This window comes from Bradysia coprophila, chromosome II (assembly GCF_014529535.1).
Source record: "Bradysia coprophila strain Holo2 chromosome II, BU_Bcop_v1, whole genome shotgun sequence".
NCBI classification, from domain to species: Eukaryota; Metazoa; Arthropoda; class Insecta; order Diptera; family Sciaridae; genus Bradysia; species Bradysia coprophila.
The window spans coordinates 691,205-715,637 of NC_050735.1; the positions used below are offsets into that span (position 1 = coordinate 691,205).

Genomic DNA, 24,433 nt, shown 5'->3' on the forward strand with positions numbered 1-24,433 from the left:
ATAATAGAAGTAACAAATACTCCACTCCTCAATTCTAAATGTTAAGATAGGATAAGACAAGATGAGCAGGAATCTGATGCTTTCAAAGCACCTAAGCCGCCAATGGGCCTTTGGTGCATTACCCATATTTTTAGAGAGATTTTATAATTATTAATTGAAAATCGTATGCTTTATCTATTAGAACATAGGTGTCGTCGCTAGTAGTTGACATTTTAGAGTCACTATTGATACTTACGCATGTACGTTGTGGAACTGTGTTCAGAATTTTTATTTTTTATTTCCTAAAATTGATTTCCACTTACAAAATTTCGTCGTAAAAGAGCTTCGTGAAGCATTTTTATTGGTTAAAAAACGAGAGAGACAAATTCAAACCTATAGAAATCCTTCGCGGTGCTCAATTACGGCGAACATTTTTAAGTGGAAACCAGTCTTTAGTGACCTATTACGGTCGATAGAGCTGACTAGTTATAACTAACAGCAGAGACTAATCATTTACGATTAGGAGAAGCCTTATGAACAATGTCTGACAAGGGAGTCGAGCCCATGACATGTAGGGCGTGACTCACGCCGCGTGAGTGCATCGCTATACCGATTGAGCTACCTGAACGTTCTAAATGTTAATAGCTAGCCTATTATTCTTGAAAAATTAATTATTTTAGGAAAAAACGTTCGATGTCTGTTAATTTTGTGCCCATTCATTACCCCAAATAGAAACAAAAGATGTTGATTCATAAATTTGCCCGCTTTGAATTTGCGCCCGCTCTTTTCTTTATACGGTACATGGAAAGTCTTTTATTCCATCAATCGGCCACTTATTAAAAGTTAAATCAAAAGAAGTAACTGACTTGATAAATAAACACTGGTGTTATGTTGACCCGAAATGTGAAAGGTTCAAGTTCAATGTAAAATTGAGTTTGTCCACATTGAATGTCCTAATCCCCCTATATGTATACATACCCGTTGAATCGTTGAATGGACCAACTGAACAACAAAACTAAGTTTGAATGAACAAAAATATTCAATAAATCACGAAATTTCGAGCTGAAAGCAATCCATTTCCAAGAAGAACCAAGTCATTCATGGTCACAATCAAAACGTATAACCATACACAACACATCCCTCATCCTCGTTTCACATCTCTATAATGTAATAAATTCTTTATTCGCCTTTCATTATGTGCACGAACAAAAGAATACCAGCCAAGAAATACGAAACTTCTTCCATAGATATACTACAGATCGTACTACATTTATGCTTTATAGAGAGTTAAGCAGTTAGAGTTAAGCATGTTATCAAAGTAACGATACCATAATTGTTCGTCTAATATTGTAAATGAAATGAATGAATACATATACTGCGGATGGTTTGTACGTACATGGAATTTTTTTTTTGTTCCATATTGACAATGTTATGCATAATGGCGCATGTATGGCATATATAACGTAGAGTTGTAACTTTGCCGAAGAGATGGAATAATAGTAGTAGAAAAACTTGTGTTTCCCAGAAGAAAGTTAACTCATTATGACAATGTGCTTACATTTCGTAATACGTTCAAAAGAACTAACATTTCGACTTTACAAACGTATATATGCATAAAATGTCTAACCAGGAGCGTTGGAGCTATATAGATATGTTCACTTCGTCTTAATGCTATGTGTGTATAGCAAAGCACGCATAGTGGTTGGGTTTGTTAGAGGGTTTTATTGTTACCGAAATAAAAATAAAAATGACAATGAAAACTTTATGCATATATGCTGGATAGGTGTGCTTTAGAGACCTATGTGTGATGTTACGATATCAAATGATCTTAAGCAACTTTTTTTACAGGAGATGTTTCTGCTGTAACGAAATCTAGAGAGTTATTTCTGTATTAAGATGTAAGTAAAAGAGAACAGTATTCGCTTGGAAGTAGTAGTTAAGATGACCACTTATAGGATTATCCGATCGTCTTACTGGCGCTTTATTCCATCAATAAACAAATAACAAAACGGGGTATGGGATTGTTAAAAGTCATTTTAAAATAATTCTGGCAAGCGACTCTTTCGAATAAAAGCGATAAGAGCAAGTCACCGCATTAGATTGAAAAATTATTTAAAAGATTACCCTAAAAGTAATCAAGATACATCCCATCCATCCGTAATCTAGGTTCAATCCTAAAATAATGGCGATGCAATTAGCAACAGCTTGTTTCCTTTCAGCTGTTTTCTATTCCATTGTTCCTGCATGCAAGGAGCACAGACAAGAAAGAGAACAGAAGATTTATTTATTTATTTTCTCATGTTGGTATTTATTGATTTTAGTGTTTGTGGGGCTCGATAGGGCCTGTTTTCGAGAATTAAAAATCTTAAAATTCTCGAAGTCTCTCGAACATTCACGAAAATTCCAAGAATTTTCGATAATTTTCAAGATTTGTTGTTCTCAATAATAGACCCTCGTCTGACAACATATAAAACACAACTTTCGCCAACCGAAAAATTAATTTTTCAAAAAAGGACTCGGAGGAAACCTCACCTGACTTGAAGTAACACATTTTTGCGTGCTTAATGGTTCAAAATTAGATTTTGGTTCAGAGAAATCATCAAAAAAAACAAATATTTTTCCGCCTAAATGTAGACAAGTTTGCAAAGGGCCCATTGCTCTTATGTACATTCATGGGAAGGATAGCCTGAAAAAAAGGCAACCGATACATTAACAACTTTCCTCAGCTATATTGAATTGAAACTATTGTGGTCTCGTTTAGGAACGGTGGTAGCGTACTGGCCTTCCACCAAGAAAGGTCAGGGTTAGATCGCGATTAGGGAAAATTCTGCATAGAATGTACAGCATGAAAGCTACGTTCTTAAGCATACCCAAGCATCATAATCTGAGCAGTTGGGGTATTTTCGGTTCCTTCAAAGAATGACATGAATGACAAGACCCACTGACAATGAGTTCTGTGAATACATATCTGAGTCTAACTTTAGGCGGAGATAGAATTAGCAACAGAAGAATCCTAAAGGTTTGCAAGTCTATAGGCTTGTGGTCCAAATTCCTAATCACTGCATGGATTTGTTCAGAATGTATATTTGGGAGCTAGCGAATGTATTAACGAGTGTTAACTAAGTATACCACATTCATGGGTGAGCAGTTCTTAATCGACACCAATCGACACACAGTTGGTACTTAAGAATGGACATGTATTGGTGGGAACATAAGAATGGACATGTATTGGAAGGAACATAAGAACATATCGTTGACAGCATATGCCGAGCTGTTGCATGCTCTGAATATAAAGCGTGCGATTGTGTAAATTTAGGAATCTATCTTAGATACACGATTCGCCGTAAGAACAAAGGTGGCTTTGGTGCTCAGCTAAGATTAAGGTAGCTACCACACTGTCAAATTAATCATTGTGGTCTCATTTTCGATGCATTAAAATGTTGTGGCAGACTTTAACACTTTCAGCTCACGTTTAAATCTTGTGCATATAGCACAACGTTGCACTCGTAAGTGTGATATTTACACGGTATTAATGTTCCACTTAAAACCCGTAAACATTTTACCATTAGGTATAGGTATCAAAGGGTGTGTAGGTATGTAGAATTGAAAAATTCAAATTGCGACAAAGAACGAATGTTAATTTATTTGTATGTACCTCGACATCGATATTCTGATATCTTCCTGGAACGGTATCTGTAGTTCAGTGTTTCTCGCAAAATCATTGTGAAATTAGTAAAACTTTCCTATTAGCTTGCAGCTGGTATACCTCTTAACTGCAATATCTCGTTATATTTTACATGTAAGCAGCTTTGTAAAATTGTTATTACCATGGCAAACTTATTCAACCGAATAATGAAATTGGATTAGCATGAACATGTTAAGCTGAAACGCAATGGTGATCTGTACCAGTGCTTATAGTTCAAATTGAAATTGAAAAGAAATGGAAACGAACGTTGAGTGTACAAATGTTCTGCTGTCGAAAGTAGTGATGAAAATATTCTTCTTTATCAAAATAAACTCAATTTACGGATAAAAAGTCATGATGACTGATGGTATTACGCTGTTACGTCTAAATTTGTTTGCTGAACTTATTTACTTCTTGAAAAGATATTGAGAAATTCTATGAAGTGCTACAAACTCCCTGCGGCTATTAAACGTAAAATAAAAATCTTTTTCTTTACACCACGAATAATCATGCAAGAATATGCAGTATTGTGCACATAGCTACAGGGCACCGTTTCTCCCATTCAGAGTTAAAATGAGAATTTTATTTGCTGTTTGATGTGAGAAGATGAAGTCGGAGAAAAAAAAGATAAAGAAAACATGGCACGAGAGAAATGTGTGCCAGACTCTTATGGTCATTTACTGATGATGATTAATTATTGTGATCCGTTCTGTGAAGGTTTATGGTACACACTTTTAGTTGGTTAAACATATTTAGGCTTGCGGTTTCGGGACTATTTTTGTGAAAACCATGTACCTTAATTTTCCCTAATTTTCCAACATTTTTACAAAAAATTTCTCAAAAATATTTTTTGGAAAAACTATGGAAATTCTAGCAAAATGTGCGACAAAAATAGTATATGGGAAAATGTTCTCCCAAAAATAGTATCTGGAAAATTTTAAATAAGAGTTTGCCTGAACTTGAAATCAGGTAACCGGAGAAATTCAGGTCAGTTTCAGATTTTTTATTAAATGACCTGTTCAGACATGATTTATCGCTGAACTGAGTAAAAGAGTAAAAATTTAAAATTTTTCAAAAAATAATAATCATGTAACCTATGAAGTCAGGTCAGGTTATTTTATTTCAGGAACTGACATGTTACATGTTACAACCATGGCGGGATTAAATATTATTTTGGGATTTTGTTACACACTTAATGTCAACCAAATCTGTGTCTCAATTTGCTTCAGTTCTCTTACCAGCTGGAGAAGGATTACTGCATCTATCTCAAATCTATCGATAGAGAATACGATTCACTATTTCACTGAAAGATGTCGCTGCAACAAAGCCAATGTAAGCAGAAAAATAATGAATTTGTTACTCGATGGATTTTAGTCAAATAAAACGACGTCGTATAGCACCAGAGAAATGATAAATAATTGGTACGCCTGTGTTCCTTTTATCTCGCCACAGGCATACCAACTAATCATTTCTCTGTATAGTCAATGACCTCAGGACTCTAGAACTGTAATTAGTTTTGCAATCAGCCCTATATTTTCTTGGAGATAAGAGCCTTAAAAAAGGTTATGATGAAACGATAGAAAACGTTTTTTCAAACCCTGATCTCCAATGTCGATTGACAAACTGATTACTGGTTCAGGAGTACTGAGGTCATGTGCTTATCGATGACATTTTATTTGAATAAAATCGGTTGAATAAAAGTATTTTTCTGCTTTGTTGCAGCGACATCTTACAGTGAAATAGTGAACCGTTCTCCACCGGTAGAACGGATTGAGGAAAGAGGACTGATACCGTAATCACTCTTCTGATCTAGTCATACAAACGCACACAGCCTATATTCACATATACGTTTATACGGGTGTAATAGTCAGACGTAAGCGTGCCCTATACACGGATTGAGTGCAAGTAAGAGTGGTAAAAAAGCTGAAAAAACCGACAAACATTGGTTGACTGTAACTGTATTTTTTCATAGTATCGCGTGACTATAGTCCAGCTGAAAAGAATAATCCGAGGTCTGAGACAGTGTCCCATTAAAATACCGCGGTGGATTGAAAGATCTGAAGGTAAAAGCGGTAATTCACATACAGAGGTGGCAGGAATGATCAGAGGAATGAGTGCAATTCCGGAGTACAATTATCCAATAATACGCACCAGCAGAATTTAAAAGGTTCCTGAGAGCTTTCTGTGCGAGTCGAGTCAATCAAAGGTCAAAAAGAAATCATTTTTCCCTCCCGGCATCAAAATTCATTAAAAATGTTTATTGAGTCCGATATAAATCACTTGACGCACAAAAAAAAACTCCCTCTCATGGCACTACGGAATCATTTTCTATTTATTTATGGCAGAGTGCATACCAGCATTGATGGAGTCTATGTTACGAGTGCCATATATTGAAAAGCACTTTGCCATTTTGAAGTGACATTTAACTAAATACTTTTGATGCCATGCATGAAAGATGAAAATGGGTCATTTCAACAAAGCGAACTCACGTTTAATATCAATCTGTGCGAAATCAATTTTATCATTTGCTTTTTACCATGCCATGCAACATTAAAAAATTTTGTTACATAGTCGGTTTTATTGAACATTGAACTTTTCTGTGGACGACGAATATTTTATGTTCACACAAGAAATTGCTTTGTGTAATTTTGGATTTTATCAAAGAGCACTAACTAAACTCAATTTCAAAGAGTTATAAAATGTTATGGCCGTGTTGATGATTCTATCGTTCAGCCATTAACCCAAACCGTCGCGTCGCGTCGGCTTCATTGCTATCAATTTTGATTGACTCAAAAAAAAACAGAGCGATGAAGCTCGGGTACTTTAAGGGAAATTTGATTACATTCTATTGCTCTATTATTCTGCTTAAAAAATATATTCATTTTTGAATCTAGATTTACCCAGATATTGCTGAACGTATTTATATATCATTTTCCCTGTAAAGTCTAACCATTCTGTTTATATCACGAAATATCTACAATATAATATTTGTGTTGCGAGCTGTTATATCCACTTAACGTTTTCTATATAATACAACAACGATGAAAATGCATATCATTTAAAATTGTACACATTCCCATCGTTTTCCCATGAAACTGTACTATTTGTACTCCAGTTATAATGCAAATGTGTCTCGTACTTGAATTACAGTACCCGTTGAAACTCGCAGTGCATGAAGGGTTCCTATGAATTTCGTTTCCATTTGTAAATACAGGGAACACAATATGTTAGTTTAGTTTACAATCATTGTCATTAAACTTTTAATGGGTTTGATGTCCTACATCGTTTCAAGTCGTTCCACACCGTTTCAAATTGTTACAAATCGTTTCAACTCGTTCCACATCGCTTCAATTCGTTCCACATCGCCCCAATTCGTTCCACATCGCTCCAATTCGTTTCACATCGTTCTACATCTCATCAACAAAATAAAACACACAGAGAGCACTTACTCGTAAATACGTGTGGAATGGAACAAATTTCATTAATGTAAAGAGAGACATTACGAAATAATTGTGGAACGAATGGAACGAACACAACGAATGAAAAAAGTAAAATTTATCTTGGGGCCTCTGTAATTTTTTTTAGGACGGGCGAATAAATGACAAATATGTAAAATAGTAATGTAGTGCAGTATGCTCGACGCTCACACATTGAACTGACTACTGCGCACCACACCGAATATATGTAAAATAGTGTGGGCTTACAACTTAACAAGACCATGACAATCAGGTCGTCATTCCGTTTTAAAGTTTCGGAGATAGACAGTACATTAACACAAAATTCTTGTCAACAAAAGACAGTACGGGTATCCGGTGTATCCTAAACGTAAATGTTACAGCACACAACATATAGCTATGATGTGTATATATACACACCCGTACCTATATATCTATGTAGTTTAAAGGCATGTAAAGCTATTGTTGTCATATCTTCTACAAGACTGAGTTTCAAGAATGCAAATATAAACTCTACATTTCTTTTAACTCTATATGCGAGATCAGAGTCTCATAATAAGTTTATACTTTACAGTCAAGAAAATGTACGGTTTCGGATCAAACAGAATTTACTCTCGGAAAACTAAAGACGCAATTTTCATATATAACACTCATAAAATCACTTTTGAGTCTACGGTTGATATGGTGGAACGTGAACCATCACTAAGATTTATTATTATGCTGGGACATGAAAAGCGGTTGATTAGAAAATGAATTTATTTTTACTGAATTGGAAAATTTTCAAGACGGTTTTGTCGTCGTCACCGTCATTGTTCTGGAAAATCGGTGCATGGGGAATAGATTAAATGGTTTAGGGTGTGTGTGTGTGTGTGTAACGGGTGGAATTGGTAATGGGATATGGTTGAAACTTCGGTCATAGTTTGTGTAAACTAATAGTGAATCGTGATTGTATTTAAATATTTGAAATGGCTTATGGATGGAACTTTGAAATAAAATTAAATTGATGCTGCTGCTGGTTCATGTTCGTCTTCAATTTCCCGTTGCCAGGGAAAATGATCAAATATTCCATTTTAATTAAAAAGTTTTATTACATTTCACCATGAAGTTGTTATTTCTTGGGAAAATACTTATTTCCGTTGAGAATAGCTGTTAAGCACATACATTCTTCTGATTATTACCAGACACTGGCAGTGATCACATTCACATAAAATAACATTTCGGTAATAACTTGCTGGATGACAGGACGATTTTTTTTTTCTTTCTTCTGCTCAAATCATTAAGTGTTTCGATGGAAATTTTTGTAGACGTGGAATGAACTGAACACCCACTGTGATTATTATTTAGATGATGGTTACGTGCGGCATTAAAGGAAATAAGAAATGAAATAGTGCGGCAATTTTTCAAAAAAGCGGCAAGTATACAATATATTGTATTCGACTAGTGACGCAAGTCCTTTACTACAAAAACACATGAGGGACAAAGGAACATATTCACAATTCTCTGACTTCATTCTTGGCGAAAATGACCCATCAACTCGGCAGTTGTAATTTGCTCATCCGTGCAATTTCAACGAGCTAACAAATACAATTACGAATACGATTCAGCCAAGACATTTTAAAGTTTAGAAATGTTCTACGTTTTGTGTAAACCATCTGGGGTTCTAGACAAAGTTTGTATTTTAAAGTGGGGTTCTCGAACTCGCCTCGGAGCTATCGCAACTGGAAGTTTCCATATAAAAGCTGTTTTGCATACGTATTGGAAATTGGATTTTTTTTTGATGAATTTCGATTATTTTCGTCTTGAGCAATGCATGCGCTCCCATAGTGGTTCCTAGATTTTTCGATTAGTGCTGATTTCGCTAGCACTTCTCAGCACCACCTGTTATCATTTCTCTGAAAATAAGTGACAGGGCTGACAAGCCACTTAGACCTGGACTGGTCGTACTGGGTGATGTCCGATGCGATTTTAGATCTTTTCTTCAATTCCCGTATTAGCTCCAAGCTCCTTCATTCTACGGATGAGCCTTTTAGTAGCCATTCCGGTCCTACACAACTGTCTGGATTTAATAATCAAGATGTTCTACTTCCGTCAAACTAGTCCTAGTGACTGACGTTTCTTTCTTCGACTATTTTTCTTAGAAACCTTCATGGGTTAGACCCGAGGGCAGGCACTTTTTCACAGATACTTAGCCAGTACTCCAAAAGCTTGGAAAGGATCTACTTCAACAATAATTATGAGAAATTGTAGGTCATTCGCAAAATATTATATCCGAAGAAAATGTTGTTTTCGACCAATCGACTCAAAACCTTCCCGAAATCATCTCAATCATTCAAAAGTAAGTCAGGTAGAAGCAGACACATTTCAATTACTCATTCCTTTTGTCACAATCTCAATCAACAAGTATTAACAACCGCTGTCGATATTAATATCAAACTCGTAAGCCCCTTGGCTTTCGTAAGTATTAAATCCCGTGTATTGAAAATATAATTCATGAGATACGTAGAAACCGGACAATAAGCTAACTTACTTTTATATCATTTCGATTTCGTATCGTCGATCCATTTTGCTTCGTCTTAATGAATAACCTCTTAACATGTTTATCCCTGATGTAAGACAATATTTCATATTTCTCCGATCGCCAATATCTTTCCAGACAAATTGTTTTGGTTAATAATAAAAAATCGATAAATAGTTACAATGGTGAACTGAACATGAATACAGAAAAATTGCAAACATGACACAAAAAAAAAATCCCCCGAAAAAATGTACAAGTTTGAATGACATATAGTGTCCATCATTTGAACCCAACCCAAGCCCTTTTGACGAGCTAAATATCGTCCACTCCTACATGCTGCTGAGTGTATGGTATGAGAGTTTATATTGCCTTGAAAATCCTCACATGAAAATGATGGGAACACACACTGCATACTCACACAATAAAACTGAAACTGTGGGATTTTTATGAAAAAAAAGCTGCTTTCGAAGTGATGGATAGTTCGATATGATATTAGAAAGTCAGGGAGGGAAAAAAATAAATGATAGAAAAGTGGAAATGACAAACGATGTTGGTACGTGTGTGTATAATGTATATCATGTGATGCATGTTGGATCATTTCAAAGTTTTGAAGGTTTAGAAATTGGTTGGTTATTGAATTCATTTCCATCGGCAACATCAGCGTAATAGTCCGACTTTAAGATGACTTGTTCTTATTTAACAAACAATATGACTGCGATTACGTTCATATATCGTACAGCAAAGTTAATCGAATCGAATACGGTTATGATTTTCGTTTCATCGGAAAGTCAAGTGATCGTCAAGTAAATTGCTGAATTGATGCTGATGTGGCTTGATAGAATTTTGATGAATTTTTTCTTTTATTAAATGGGAAAAATTCCATGAATAACGGGGTTTGTTTGCATAAAAATGTGAATTTATTACTTACGATTGCAGTTAACGTAATTGAAAATAAATAGGCGGGTGGATTCATAATTAGTATGATCACAGCCCTGCTACTAGCATGAACATACAAAATATTCGGAGGTTGATGAAATCACAGTAGCCACTGCGTTTCTTTTGTATAGATAGATGACCATGTGTGAGTTAAAACATACAATACAAACAATCGTAAGCTGTAGCTCTTAACACTAAAGCCTCCAAATTTGACACTTGTCAAATCAGTGTTCATGCTAGGAGCAGTGCTGTGGTATGATTGTTTAGTAATCGGTTTTCGTTAATTTTATGAACAGCAGACAGAGAAGTGATAAGTTGGTACGCCTGTGGCCGTGGCGACATAGTTTATAACCTCAGATTCCTTCTATCTCGCCACACGCGTACCAACCTATCATTTCTCTGACAACAGGCGCGTCGAGCGGCATCTTTAGGACCGATTCGCAGTCACTAATAATGAAAACTGTTCCATTGCTTTAGCGTAAACGTAGTGTAGTGCATTTTGTGTTTGAACAACGCACGTTAAAAGCAAAATTGATTGATGCCAAATAGAATACTATTTTATTTGAAATTGCGATCAGAAAATCAGATATCGATGGAACACAATCTTGTACGCGAAAATACGCCAAACAGTGTTCCAACGCAACGTTTGGAATATTAATCGACTTTGACTTTCGATTCTCTTCCATCAAAATTAAATCCCAAATACCACGAGAAATACGCGCTCTGTGAAGCTAAAGCTATGCGTCATCGACCATTTAGGGGGGTATATTGAGAACATAGTTTTAAATTCGGAGGTTGTGTATTTCTTGAATTATTTAAGATTTGATTTTGATGGCAGCGCCGAAAAAGCGTTGTGTAATTTATGAATGATCCATCGGCATCCATCGAGGCTTTTCTAGGAGACTAATCATTTTTAAATAGATCCCACCGAATACGAAATCGAAGTGCTGGATAGGTCTGGTTAGGTCCACATCAGAAAAATTAACTGAGATTAATGCGACATTTGAAACAAACTCCATAAGTGCGTCATCGGCTTCTGTTAGTAGTCCACAGACCTCAAGGTCCACTGTCCGAAAAGGCTACTATTCGGGCATATGATGGAAGACATAAGCTGATGACGCACTAATGGCGAGGAATTTTAGAGGCTTTCAGAGTATGGAACCTTAACAATTACTAATTAGAAATGACTTGTCATCCGGTTCACTAGGCAACACAGATTTTGTGCACAAATGGTAATACAGTGTGTTGGATACGGTTTGATAAGTCTCGGTGCCATGAGTACGAAACACACACCCGTTGGTCCAAATGATGTCTTTGGTTCCGCTGCAGCCGCTTCACTAATTAGAAACTGTAAGACGTCAAACACACAAAAAGTTTAATGGACTATGCCAAAACGATTTTTTTTATGAATTTGCATAAAGTAGCTAAAAATTGAAAATAAAGATTCCCGTGCCTCGTCTTTTGACGAAAAAACTTCATGAATTCCTGAAATATGTGATTTGCACCATTTTCCACCCAAATTCCACATAAGTAAATAGCCTCAATACAGACAACACACACTCTACGGATAATAGCGGCAGAGTCGAAATTTTGCTTGATTTTTGCAAGTGGTTCCAGGTGGTTCCGGGTGGTACCTGTGGTCCAATCGAAAAGTGATGTATGGAAGGTGCCCCTAATTTTTGATAATGTACAAGTCGTCCATAGATCATTTTGTCCAAAAACTTCAAATTTAGCCGATATAATTTTGGGTCATTTTGACTCTGCCGCTATTATCCGTAGAGTGTGTGTTGTTCGTATTGAGGCTATTTACACATAAGGTCTTAAGTTTGCAACATAAAAGCCACAGTAGTATTGTTCACTCAGTTCACCCAGTTTTCACTAGTTCAATGAACTTTGTTTTGATAAAATGTCAAATCGACACAGTAAATTTTTAGTTAAACAAGTTTGTGTCGTATATTTGAGGTATTTCGCGTAAAATTAAGTGATTCGGTTTCGGCTAGAAAATAGTTCCACGCGTGTACTTTCTAGTGTCCTAAACAAACGTTATGACTAATTCTCCGAAATAAACAAATTTTTTTGACATTTCTGTTATGAAGATAGTTGTAAGTGACGCATAAAATCTGAAATTATTTTGTCCGTTAATTTTAAAAACGTGTTTTTGGCGGAAATGCTTTCATTTGAATGTGTGCTCGTTTCCGGTAAAATAAACTAGTGATAAAGTCATTAAAAATGCCATCATTAGTTCAAGTTGATTGGCACAGGATATCGCGATGATTGTGGATTAGTGAGCAACTTTTCAACGACACTCTTGAACAAGGAAATTGTGCATCTTAGACCAGGTACAAACCAAATCCTTGCTCATAGCTTTGAAAGTTCCCTAATTTAATAGGAAACTGGTTGAGTAAATATCTAATTAACACACGTTGCTTAAGGCATTCATGTTAAATTCTCCTTACATAATTCATATTATTGCGATTGGAATACCTAATTACGAATGAATAAATTAATATCACCAAATTCAAAATTTATTTGTCTGATGCTTGTGTTGTTACCACGTGGAACATGTGGAAATAGTTTAATAATAGTTTCCGCCTAACACTCTATTATACATAGTCGATTGTAATGTATGTGTAACAACACTACCTTTGCGAATGAACTTATGCCGAAATGGGTACATAACATAACACCAATGACGCCTTCATATAATATGCAAAACTAATTATAAGTACATAGGACAGCAATGATCATAAATAAATAGGTACACTACACAGATAGTTCGAAACAACAGAGAGCACATCGCACCTAACAGGCAAAAATTCCACAGAGAGACCAAATATATACAGACATACAAAGCCACCCTTCTTGATCCCACCGTTTATGTACACACACAAAGTGTATATAGTAACTACACGCTCCGAAACATCACAACGTTCATATTTAATAGCAGCCACCCCCCAGAAGAAAACAAACAGAAAACAATTTAATGTAACGTGTTACTTGAATTATTATTGTCTATCTCGTGTTATATTAGTCGATGTCGTCGACGAGTAACATAACGCCGCATAACATAAAAACGAGAGGCGAAAAGAAAAAAAAAACTTCATAAATAAATGGAAATATTGACAAAATCAGAAATATAATAATTTATGCGATTTTTGCGTTTATCACAGGCAAAAGTTTCTGTTTTTCTTTTTTTTTTCCTCCTCGGTAAAGTGTAAGGAAAAGCTAAAATCCGGAACATCAGGGCGTGGTTGTTGGTGAATTGAATGAAAAGAGAATTTTATATGCTGTTTAGCTAGAGTGTCGGTCGCGTGAGTCGGTTCGTTTTGTGTGTATTCCAAGTTTGTTATGAAAGTATGTATAACACAAACCGTTGGCGAAAAAAAAAGCGTCCAGAGAAGAGAGCTTTTGCCAAGGCGATGAATAGATGTTGATTGAAAATAAAGAGATTTTTATGGCAGTTAACATCATAATTTGTTATATAAGAAGAATTACGTTCAATTTATAAGTTACGGGTAAAAGGTTGATCTTTCATTGCGAAAATTACCGTTGGAAAATTCAGCAGTGAAGCTTCATTCACAATTAAAATGAATAACAGCATCGGATTGGGTTTGTAAACAAATTATTCGAATTAAGAAAATTCAGAAACACATTGAAGATTTAACATTTCTTGGAGCAGTCGTTTTATATAAAAGATTCGGTATGGAAACGATATATTCTCGACTTTGGGTAAAAGAAAACGGAGAGGCAGAATAATATTCCGAACATTTGGATCTCCATATTTTTATTTGATGACCTAGATTAAGTAGGTGGTACATACCACCGATACCAAGCATTTCTCATAGATAGCTCATATTGACAGGCTGGCTACAAGTGAAAAACTATCGTAATTCGGAAGTGATTATCTTACGTCCGCAACGTAGTTATCAGATATTTGACCCAAGACCGACATTAAATGCACTCTTTCAGGGTAAAGCTGCAATGAATGTACATGTGAATGTCAAAATAATATGAAAATGGGTGCGTTAGAATCCGTTTTTGAAATCGTTATTTCGTTCGGAGGTTATTACTATGTCGATAAGTTGATCGTTTGTGGGTGTGTTTGCGCCTACACAATAAAAAATCGTATTGGCACTTAAAACTCACTAACGCAATGTATGTAAATGTGGTTAAAAACGTTAAATGTAACAATTTTCTTCTCTTTCTTAACACGATAACTTGAGTAAATCTCAACCGAATTTCAAAAACTATTTTTATTCGAAGCGGGTCACGTGCGAAAATGACCGAAATCTGCCTGATAGACAGTAGTTCCCCAAAGGATCCTCTTTTGCTTCTTGTTAACACGATAACTGGAGTGAAACTGAACCGATTTTGATTTTTAAATAAATGAATAAATCGAATTCGAAAAGAGTCCCTCGGAATCGATCGGTTATGGGCTAGAATTGTCCCCCAGACACGTTACTAATAAAAAAAAACTATTTTGGACAAGAATTTGGTTCAAATTTACTCTTTTATACCAGTCGTAAATGTCAACTTTTCTTCAAATGGTCCGCAATTCCTGCAACATCAAACTTCTGTGGTGAAATTTTGATATGTGATGGTGGCTGAAGCCAGCTACCATAATATGTAGACGGCCCATCAGAACAATGATGTTGTAGAGGTTCCGTACTATTTGAAAGTTCACCATACTTTGACTGATGGCTGGCCATGGGTGGTGAGTGCGGACGTCAGAGTGGGCTCAAACTGTCGACCGTGGATAGGCCATCAATCCCACAAAGTTTCAACTTTTTGTGTTGCTTCTTCCTCAAGTTAATGCTAAAAAAATGTTTTGACCACCCTCTGACATCACATGACATTTAGACACATTACATTCAAAATGGATTTTTTTGAAAAAAAAAATGGCAGACACCCCTTCGCTAGAATTGAGCGACGAATCGAATGAGCTATAACTCAATAATATCGGGGATAGCTTGTTTTCCAAGTGGTCGAAAAATTGGCGAATTGACTCTTAATGTCAAATAAAACCTGTTTCGGAGTTGGAGGTATATCATTTGTTATTGATGACATTTTCAGAAAAAACTGCGAACGACATGCTCTGACTAATGAGTCCTTATATAGCAAAAAACATGTTTATAAAAATGAAGTAAAAGATTTTAAGTCTATCTCAAATGAAGTAATAGATCCAAGACTGCTGATATGCTTGCCGTGTGTAAAACGTTAAAAATTACAAATGAAAATACGATTTGAAGACTGTGCTACAGAAAATCGACATAACACTTTCCATCCAATTCCTCAGTTATCCAAGGTCATTGGACTAAAGAGATAACTATCACTGTCTTTTTTCGATAGTATTTTCGAGAAAAATAATTAATTTCAAGGAAATTACTAGGATTTTCTTGAAAATTATCACTTTTCCCGAAATTTTTATATTCATGGAAAACAAGCTGAATACCCACACACCATAAACATAAAGTCAATTCGTATCGTTAACAACCATAATATCTGAGTTATTGTTTCAATAACAACAAAACAAAATTAAATTTTCACTGCTTACAGTCAGTCAATGCCAAACAACTGGCAGTACAAAAAAGAAAACACAATTGAATATTACATAAGGGTCGAAAAATAATAACGTCAATAGGCTCAGCATTGAATTATTAATTAAATATATGGACCAGATCCATTTTGAAGCATCATACATAACAAGAAATTCATCAATTATTATCGAGACAATTCTGATGAAGTGAAATTTACAATCCAATTTACAATTCAACAATATTGTTTAATAAAACATTTACAATAAACCGATCCAGATCCAGTCATATTATAGAACATGTACCAGGGCACACGTATTACACAATGCCGAGCCATATCTTTGAATGGATGGCTCGAATAGAATAATGCCAAATTTATTGGGAAATGGGTATTATGCAATGAGAGAATGGGAGTGGAAAAGGTGTTGAAGGTAGGAGTTTGTACATAATTCAATACATACCTGATATCTGAGTTTAATCGAAACTCCCCAAAAAACATTCGTAGAAATTGTTTCTTGAGGTTAAGCGAATGGAACAAGGAGAGATAGAATCATAGAACTTTGCTGATTTTATAATTAAAAGTTTAAGTTCCCTTTATACAAATTTCAATTATTATTTTAATTATTTCAGATTTTTTCCAAAGAAATTCCGTCACACAGCCAACCGGAATATATCTAGAGACAAATTGAAATGAAGACAAATAATTAGAAAAGTTATCTTAGCATGGTGTAATCATCTCTCTCTCTCTCTTGTTTTTGTAATTTTAATTGTTTGGTTTTTTTTTCCTGAAAATTAGTGTGGGCTTTATGTTTGTCGGTCGAACAAAAACGGATTTATGAGTGAGCTGAGATTATAGCGTTACACAAAATCTACTTTGCTACAGCACTTTTTTTTCCTGTTCATTTATAATGTCTCTCAACTGCGGATTATGTAATAATGAATTCGCAGTTGATGAACCAACCGCTTAGCTTTATACATCTGTACATCGGTATAGGTAGAAGACGAAATGAAATTTCGATGCTTCTGTTTTTTACTTAAAGTATCAAAAGGGATAATGAATTTTGACTCAGCTAATCCGTTTAAATTGAAATACCACGAGATCCGCATCAACTGTCCTGTATTACATGTTTCGTATATCATAAGTTCTCTACAAGTTGGTACAGTTAAATGTGAAAAGTATCTCAAATAAGCAGCGTGGGCACAGGACACTAGCGGAAACTTTTCAGAAAAATATTCAGGGACTATTTTTGGGTAAACATTTTCCCATTTTTTTATGAAATTTTTCGACATTTTCACAAATTTTTGAAAAAAATTTGCTAATTTTCCTAAAAATAATTTCTCTTTGGTAATATTAACCTGTTACAGACGGCAAGCATATGACCAGTATTATTATCGGGTCTACAGGTATGTTCTAATGTCATTTCGAAATGTCAAATTTCATTTTCAGAAGATAACTTGACGAAATTTTTAACGAAAAATTTACAAAGAAATTTGTTGTCGTTTAGGTTATGTTCATCTCTGTGGATGAAATCGTCGTCGTTTGTGTTGTCAAGGTTCGGGTTTACAGTTATTTGGAACAAACCTATTATTTCGGTCGAGCAAAGTATTTTTAATCGGTTGATTTCAAATCTTGTACTTCAATTTTTGAACATGCATTTTACTATATAAAGGACCATGTTATACAAGGCTTGTCATTATTATTGCCGTCTGCGACAAGGAAAATATACGCAAATTCAAGAAAATATCGGAAAATTTTTTCGCCAAAATAGTCACTGGAAATAGAGTAAGGAATTTTTCGATTTATTGCTCTGATGATGTTAGCTTAGGTGACGAAACCGGTCGGTAATAAATGTTAATTTGGTACAATTTAAAATAAATAAAGTGTTTTAAATAAGGCTCGCCCTTGGTTAATTAAGTAAGGAATTTGTTTACGCATTATTCGTTCGTCAAACGAGTCACCACTGGTCAATCTGGTCATCGGAGGATCTTGTTTTTTTTTACAAGTTGGCACACATGAATTGGTAAATTGTACCCCCTGAAAACCAGTGCTTCGAAACACATAATAAACACAGACTGAAAGCGAGCTAACCTTAATCTATCTTAGCTGTGAGGTGAGGCGACATAACTACACGGTCAATATCGTCAGGAACGATATTATCGTTTTTTAGACGATATTATCGTTTTTTAGACGATATTATCGTTTTTTAGACGATAGTATCGTTTTTTTGACGATAATATCGTCCTGGATGAAAATATCCGCTGGACGATATTATCGTTATTTTCTTTTTCTGAACAAATTTATCGTTATTTTGGACGATATTATCGTCCTGGTCGATAATTTTTGGGACGATAATATCGTTTTTAATTTATTAATTTTTTTAAATTTGAGACGATAATATCGTCCAGGACGATAATATCGTTTTTAATTTATTTGAAATAAAAATTCTAGACGATAATATCGTCCTGGGCGATATTATCGTTCTGGATGGTTGTTGAAGACGAAACACAAAATCTTGTAGATAAACACCTTTTTATAGACGGCAAATATATATTAAAAATTGGTTCATTTGGTTCCGTAAATTTAAATTTTATAATAGAAAAATTACACAGACTAATTATGAGACGATGCGAGAAAAAAAAATAACTCCTAAGTTCCGACACCGTTCCGGCGCCCGGCTCGCATTGCGGCCCTCCGCTTCGCTCCGGGGCAATGGGCCGGATCGCTCGGCGTGTTAAAACGCTTTTTATGTACAATCTAAGTTGGTATTCATTTCGTAAAAAGATGAATTATTTAGGGACGAACTAAACGCCTTTTTTAAACACTGATGTGTAGGTGATTTCCTCTGACAATTGTTTTTTGATATTTTGGAAGAGAATTCGGTTCTTGCTGCACCTCTGAGTAAAATTAAGTCCTGGACAATATTACCACCCAAAACTAAACGATAATATCGCCCAGGACGATATTATCGTTTTGGACGATATTATCGTACAGAAAACGAAAATATCCATTAGATTTTCTAGAACGGTAATATCGTCCAGAAAACGATAGTATCGTTTTCTGAACGATAATATCGTCCAGAAAACGATACTATCGTCCAGACAATATTTTAGAATTTTCCAATTTAGACGATATTATCGTCCTGGATGAAAATTTTTTGGACGATAATATAGTTTTTTTGGACGATACTATCGTCTAAAAACGATATTATCGTTTTTTAGACGATAGTATCGTTTTTTAGATGATAGTATCGTCCAAAAAAACGATAATATCGTTCCTGACGATATTGACGGTGTCGAAATGTCCCGCCACCGAGCTGTGACCATTGGTACCAGCTTTATATTTGTCCGATCTCTCATAATGTCGTCGTCAATCGCAAAATTTTTATTCTGTAAGGTAAGGTGTGGACTACCTTAAACTAATAATACATAGACTGGTATTTCGTACGATAAAATGTGGTCCCAACAACAATTTGTATAAGATACACATTTCGTACAATTTTACGTAGAGTTCTTCACTAACAGGCGTTGAAAATTTTGATCACTCGAGTAGGAGTAAATTTTTTGCGCTAAGTCTACCAATGTCGGAACCACAAATTTTATGTAATTCGGGTCGTAATTTCCTGTCTAGGTATGGTTAGTCTAAGCGGACTACACAGTTGAGGAGAGATATGCATGAACCGAATTTTGTTTGTTTGTTTGGGAAATGTCTTTTTGTGTCGGTTGGTGCATAACTATCCTCAGTTAACAGATGACTAACTAGATTTTAAAGTTATAGAACTTCGCACCTAGTAATCCACACACCAATAATACATAACAGAGATTGTTGTTTGTAACAATAGTCACATTATTCCGATTGTAGGTGCATATAGAGTAGATGTATCCTTACATTTCTGTCTCGGGATACGAATCTCACATAAGTAACAAAACGTATTTCAAGCGTTTTTTGTTGTGTAAATAAAAGCAATTTGAGTGCTCGTAAACCCTGATTCGCATCTTTAAACTCACACAAATAATTTTCGTCGTAATCTGCATCTGATTTCAATCTTTAAATCTGATTTTTTTATTGAAAGTGGGTTAATGTGAAGTATGCAGATGACGGTGACAATCATTTTTACTTTGCCGTTTAGCCGATCTTTTTTGTTGATGCCTCTTTTTTTAACATATTTTGAATTTTCTTATCTTCTGCTCGGGCTGCAGCCCTCTCACACTTGGTAAAATAAAAAGTTCTAAACAAGCACCTAATATTCTATTAGGTAGATTCAGGGACGATTTTGAGGAACACATTTTCCTATTTTTTTCCAACCTCCATTTTCCAAATTTTTTCACTATTTTCCCGAAAATGGTTTTTGGAAAAGTATGAAAAAATTTAGGATAAATTGGAAAAAGATAGGAAAACGTTTTCTTCAAAATAATCTCCGAATAGATCCCCTCTTTAAGTCAACGTGAAACTTGAAAATTATAATAAGTGAAAAACACAATCTGCCTATTAACAAAGACATTAGACTGACACTACGTATTACCACTGAAATCTATGAATATTCCGAGCGAAACAATTCGAAAAGTCTTTTGTAATATTTTCTTTAATGGCTGAATCATTTCTCATATCTTAAGCCATTAGCATGCGTTGAAGCGTCTACAGACAACAGACATTAAAACAAATGTCCTACCTTTTCTATTTCTAAATCTAATTTTCATACATCCAGATTATCGCAAAATAGAATTCTATAATAGAGGCAACTCCTTTTATGTATATAATATTGAAACAATTTGGAGTCAGTTAAAGTAAATCACGATAACAAATAACCCTTCACGAACACGACATCGTTTTCTGAATTAAAATGGTTAGATTAGAATAGATAACATCCATATGTAGCATTGTGTTTGGGCACATAAGACGGCAAACGTAATAATGGTTGTAGATTAACCGAGGAAAAAAGAACATTTTCCTATTTCTCACATCGTACTATAATGTACTAGTGGAGTATACTCCCGGCTTTGCTTGAGGTATAAAAATACTTATCACGAAATCTCATCAGAATTCAGGATAAGTTCGGAAGTTGAATATTTTTCCATGAATTCATTTCTGTGAATTTGAAATTTTTGTCGTCAAAGATAAACATTCTCTTGTCAGATTTCACGCGTCAAAAATTATTCTCGTATTAAAATCGTTTCACGTTTCAAATACGTTTACGCGTCAAAAACGTTTCAAGCGTCAAAAACTATTCACACGTCAAAAACGTATCAAAAACGTTTCAAGCGTCAACAATTTCCACACGTCAAAAACGTTTACGCATCAAAAACATTTCAAGCGTCAAAAACTATTCACACGTCAAAAACGTTTTACGAGTCAAAAACGTTTAACGAGTCAAAAACATTTCAAGCATCAAAAACGTTACAAGCGTCAAAAACTATTCACATGTCAAAAACTTTTAACGCGTCAAAAACGTTTCACGCTTCAAAAACGTTTTACGCATCAAACATGTTTTACGCGTTAAAAACGTTTCACTTGTCAAAAACGTTTTACTTGTCAAAAACGTTTCACTTGTCAAAAACGTTTCACTTGTCAAAAACGTTTCACTTGTCAAAGACGTTGGACGCATCAAAAACTTCCAAATTACGTCATCGGACAAAAAAAAAACATTTCGCTGGTTCTTCTTAATTTTTACCCAGTAGTCGGCATGTCTTCTAAAGTTTGTTCTGGGTCTAGGAAAACAAACAAACTCTCAAAGAAACGTTAAGCTTTATAATATAGATAGCGGAAAAATGTGCAGGGTGTGTGTGTGTGTGCCACAGTTTCTTTGCCATATTACACTACATATTTTAATGACTTTACAGTCAACAGCATGGTAAATAGAAAATTAAAATTTCCATTTAAACAAATATAAAATATTTAATCACTTTTCAACATCGCTTGGGTGGTGTTGACTTTCGTATATTATGTTCTTGATAATACATCTCATTATTAGCCATTAAAAATTAAAAAATAACAAAAATTAAATTACTAAATTTTCTCCCAGCGAAATTATATTCTGTAGTGTGCTGCTTTCCACTCATAGCTCTCGTAAACAAAAGCAACTAATTAGCAACTTTATCTCAGCAGTAAGCAATTTATCTTAGAAGGCAGGAGCCGTATAATTTATAGCCTAGCTGTATCATGATTCTTCTTCTCAACTTTTGAGTTATTTCAAGTCTAGTAAATTTATATATATATGAAATGTGTACACACACCATATACACTTTATATCATTGGTGGCGGAGTGCTAGTGTTAATTTCACTGAATATTCACCGGGGTTTTTCGAAATTGATTGAATTAGATGATAAATTAAGTTTAACATCATTCGTCACTGTAATGATAGTCGTTTTATCAATATAAAGTTATACAACAGCGGTATATTGTATATATACACATCGTCATCCGTATATATGTTCCAACATTTCTTCTCTCGTTTTTCTTATAATCAAGTTATGTGTTATGTTCAATATATATTTGGAGCGACTAAGTAATGAATAGCTTGTGACATTCGTTAAAAGTTACAATTTTTATTATTTATGTTGATGTAAGGCTTTTAGATAATGCAATCTTAGCTAATAAGATGTCAACTAGTTCCACAAAAAATGGGGAAAAGGTAAGCATATGATGCGTACAGTCAATGTTGTATATGGGGAACATTTTTATAGGAAGAGATGAAGCACAGAGATAACATTGTGAGTAATTTCAGTGTCAATATCAATGGACGTTCCTTTAAATAAAATTATGTCGACAACTGAAATGATAAAATAATATAAATATTACAGCAGCCACCAATGGACCGAAGACGTTTGTGATTCTCATGCAAAAACAAATTCGTTATTAAAAACATTAAAAACTCAATTTTTGTAAAAGTTTTCTGACTGCCTTAACATGTAAAATCCATTACAAAACTCGGAATAAAAGTGAACAGTCACGTATGTTGATCTCGGCGTCGCCTCCGATCAGAATTCACAGGAAAACTGGACTTTATAGCTTTAAGTCCCTTGTTATTTACATGCTAAGGGATACAACTTACTATTACATGACTATAAGGATAAAAGATGAAAAGTAGAGTTTTAGTGTGACTTTTGTTGATCCGAGGCGTAGCCGAAAGTAGTGCCTGAAATATGAAAAGTATGGTTTTCGACGCATGCAGCAGTAGCATGTAAATTACAATTTTGTCACACAATTTATTTGTTTATTTAGTCTTTATTTGCCGAGCAATCGAAATCCTTAACGTTGCTTTCGCCTTCGTCACTTCCAATCATCATTCGCATGAAGTTCTTTTAGTTAAATAACACTTTAATGAACTACAGCGGTATGAGGTTTGTTTGAACATGACAAAACTTTTTTACTTTAAAAAGTTTGATCTTTCTAACTAAACTGATTCGATTCATACAATTTGCATCGAATCGTAATGTAAATACCACTTCATCCTCGTACAATTTCTTCGTCGAATGTATTTTCAAATTCTGTTCAATACAATCACAAAGTTCGACGTGAGTTCAATGTAAAAAGATGCACGTGAAGAAAGGGTAGCTAAAGCAGAGTTCAATCTATTTAGTTTGAAAATATGCAATTAATCTGACTTAACAAGTTACTTGTGTTCTTGTGTACCTAGGCATGAATTCTATGATTTACAACAAGATCCCGGCTGGGCTTACTGTGAATTCGGGTGATTCCCGAGGCCATTGCATTTTTTATATAAAAATTTGTAATTTTTGAGCTTTTTAGAAAAGAGCTCTATGTAGGCCCCTAGCGGCTTTTCGAACCAATCCAGTCCTGATTATTAATGCTTCCGTCGTTCGATTAATTACAATTTTCACTAAAATCAACAATATTCCACTGAAATGAGAGAAGCAAATATCAATAAAAAAAACCGCTACAACGGTAAAAGTGACGCATTTTCACTTTCAAAATATGTGATATCGCTATTGGTGACGCAGTGTGCGTCTGGACTGAAAAACTTTATCAAAGAAAATTATCACAAAAATTTTTTGTTTCAAATAGATCATTTTCATTATACGGTACTTGTCAACGTAACCCCACTTAATTTTTCGTCAAGTAGTCCTTAACCTCAATCAATTGACGTTAACTGCGTTCAAGTTACTGATTTTTATATGAAAATCGTTCGTTCAATTCATTCGATATTTTTCGACATGTCTGACAGTTGGGATCGTGTCTGACGTTTACAAGGTCATGAAAATGATCTATATCTCGCCCAGTCACACTTTGACTTTTCGATTTTATTTACAATTTTTGTAGTAGTGAACTTGCGTCTCGCTCGCCTACTAATGTGCGAGCATGATGACGTCGTC

The 24,433-nt window shown here is 34.8% G+C and overlaps 1 protein-coding gene and 1 long non-coding RNA gene across 3 annotated transcripts in view; one reads left to right on the forward strand and one right to left on the reverse strand.

The window, feature by feature from the left end:
- The window catches only part of LOC119069777 (acetylcholine receptor subunit alpha-like 1), a 125,150-nt gene that overhangs the window by 65,034 nt on the left and 35,683 nt on the right, over positions 1 to 24,433 (reverse strand). The window lies entirely within an intron of this gene.
- The window catches only part of LOC119075578, a 34,566-nt gene continuing 21,415 nt past the window's right edge, over positions 11,283 to 24,433 (forward strand). Inside the window, exon 1 of the long non-coding RNA XR_005087425.1 lies at positions 11,283 to 11,364. This is a non-coding gene — a long non-coding RNA (uncharacterized LOC119075578). The remainder of the gene's footprint in view (positions 11,365 to 24,433) is intronic.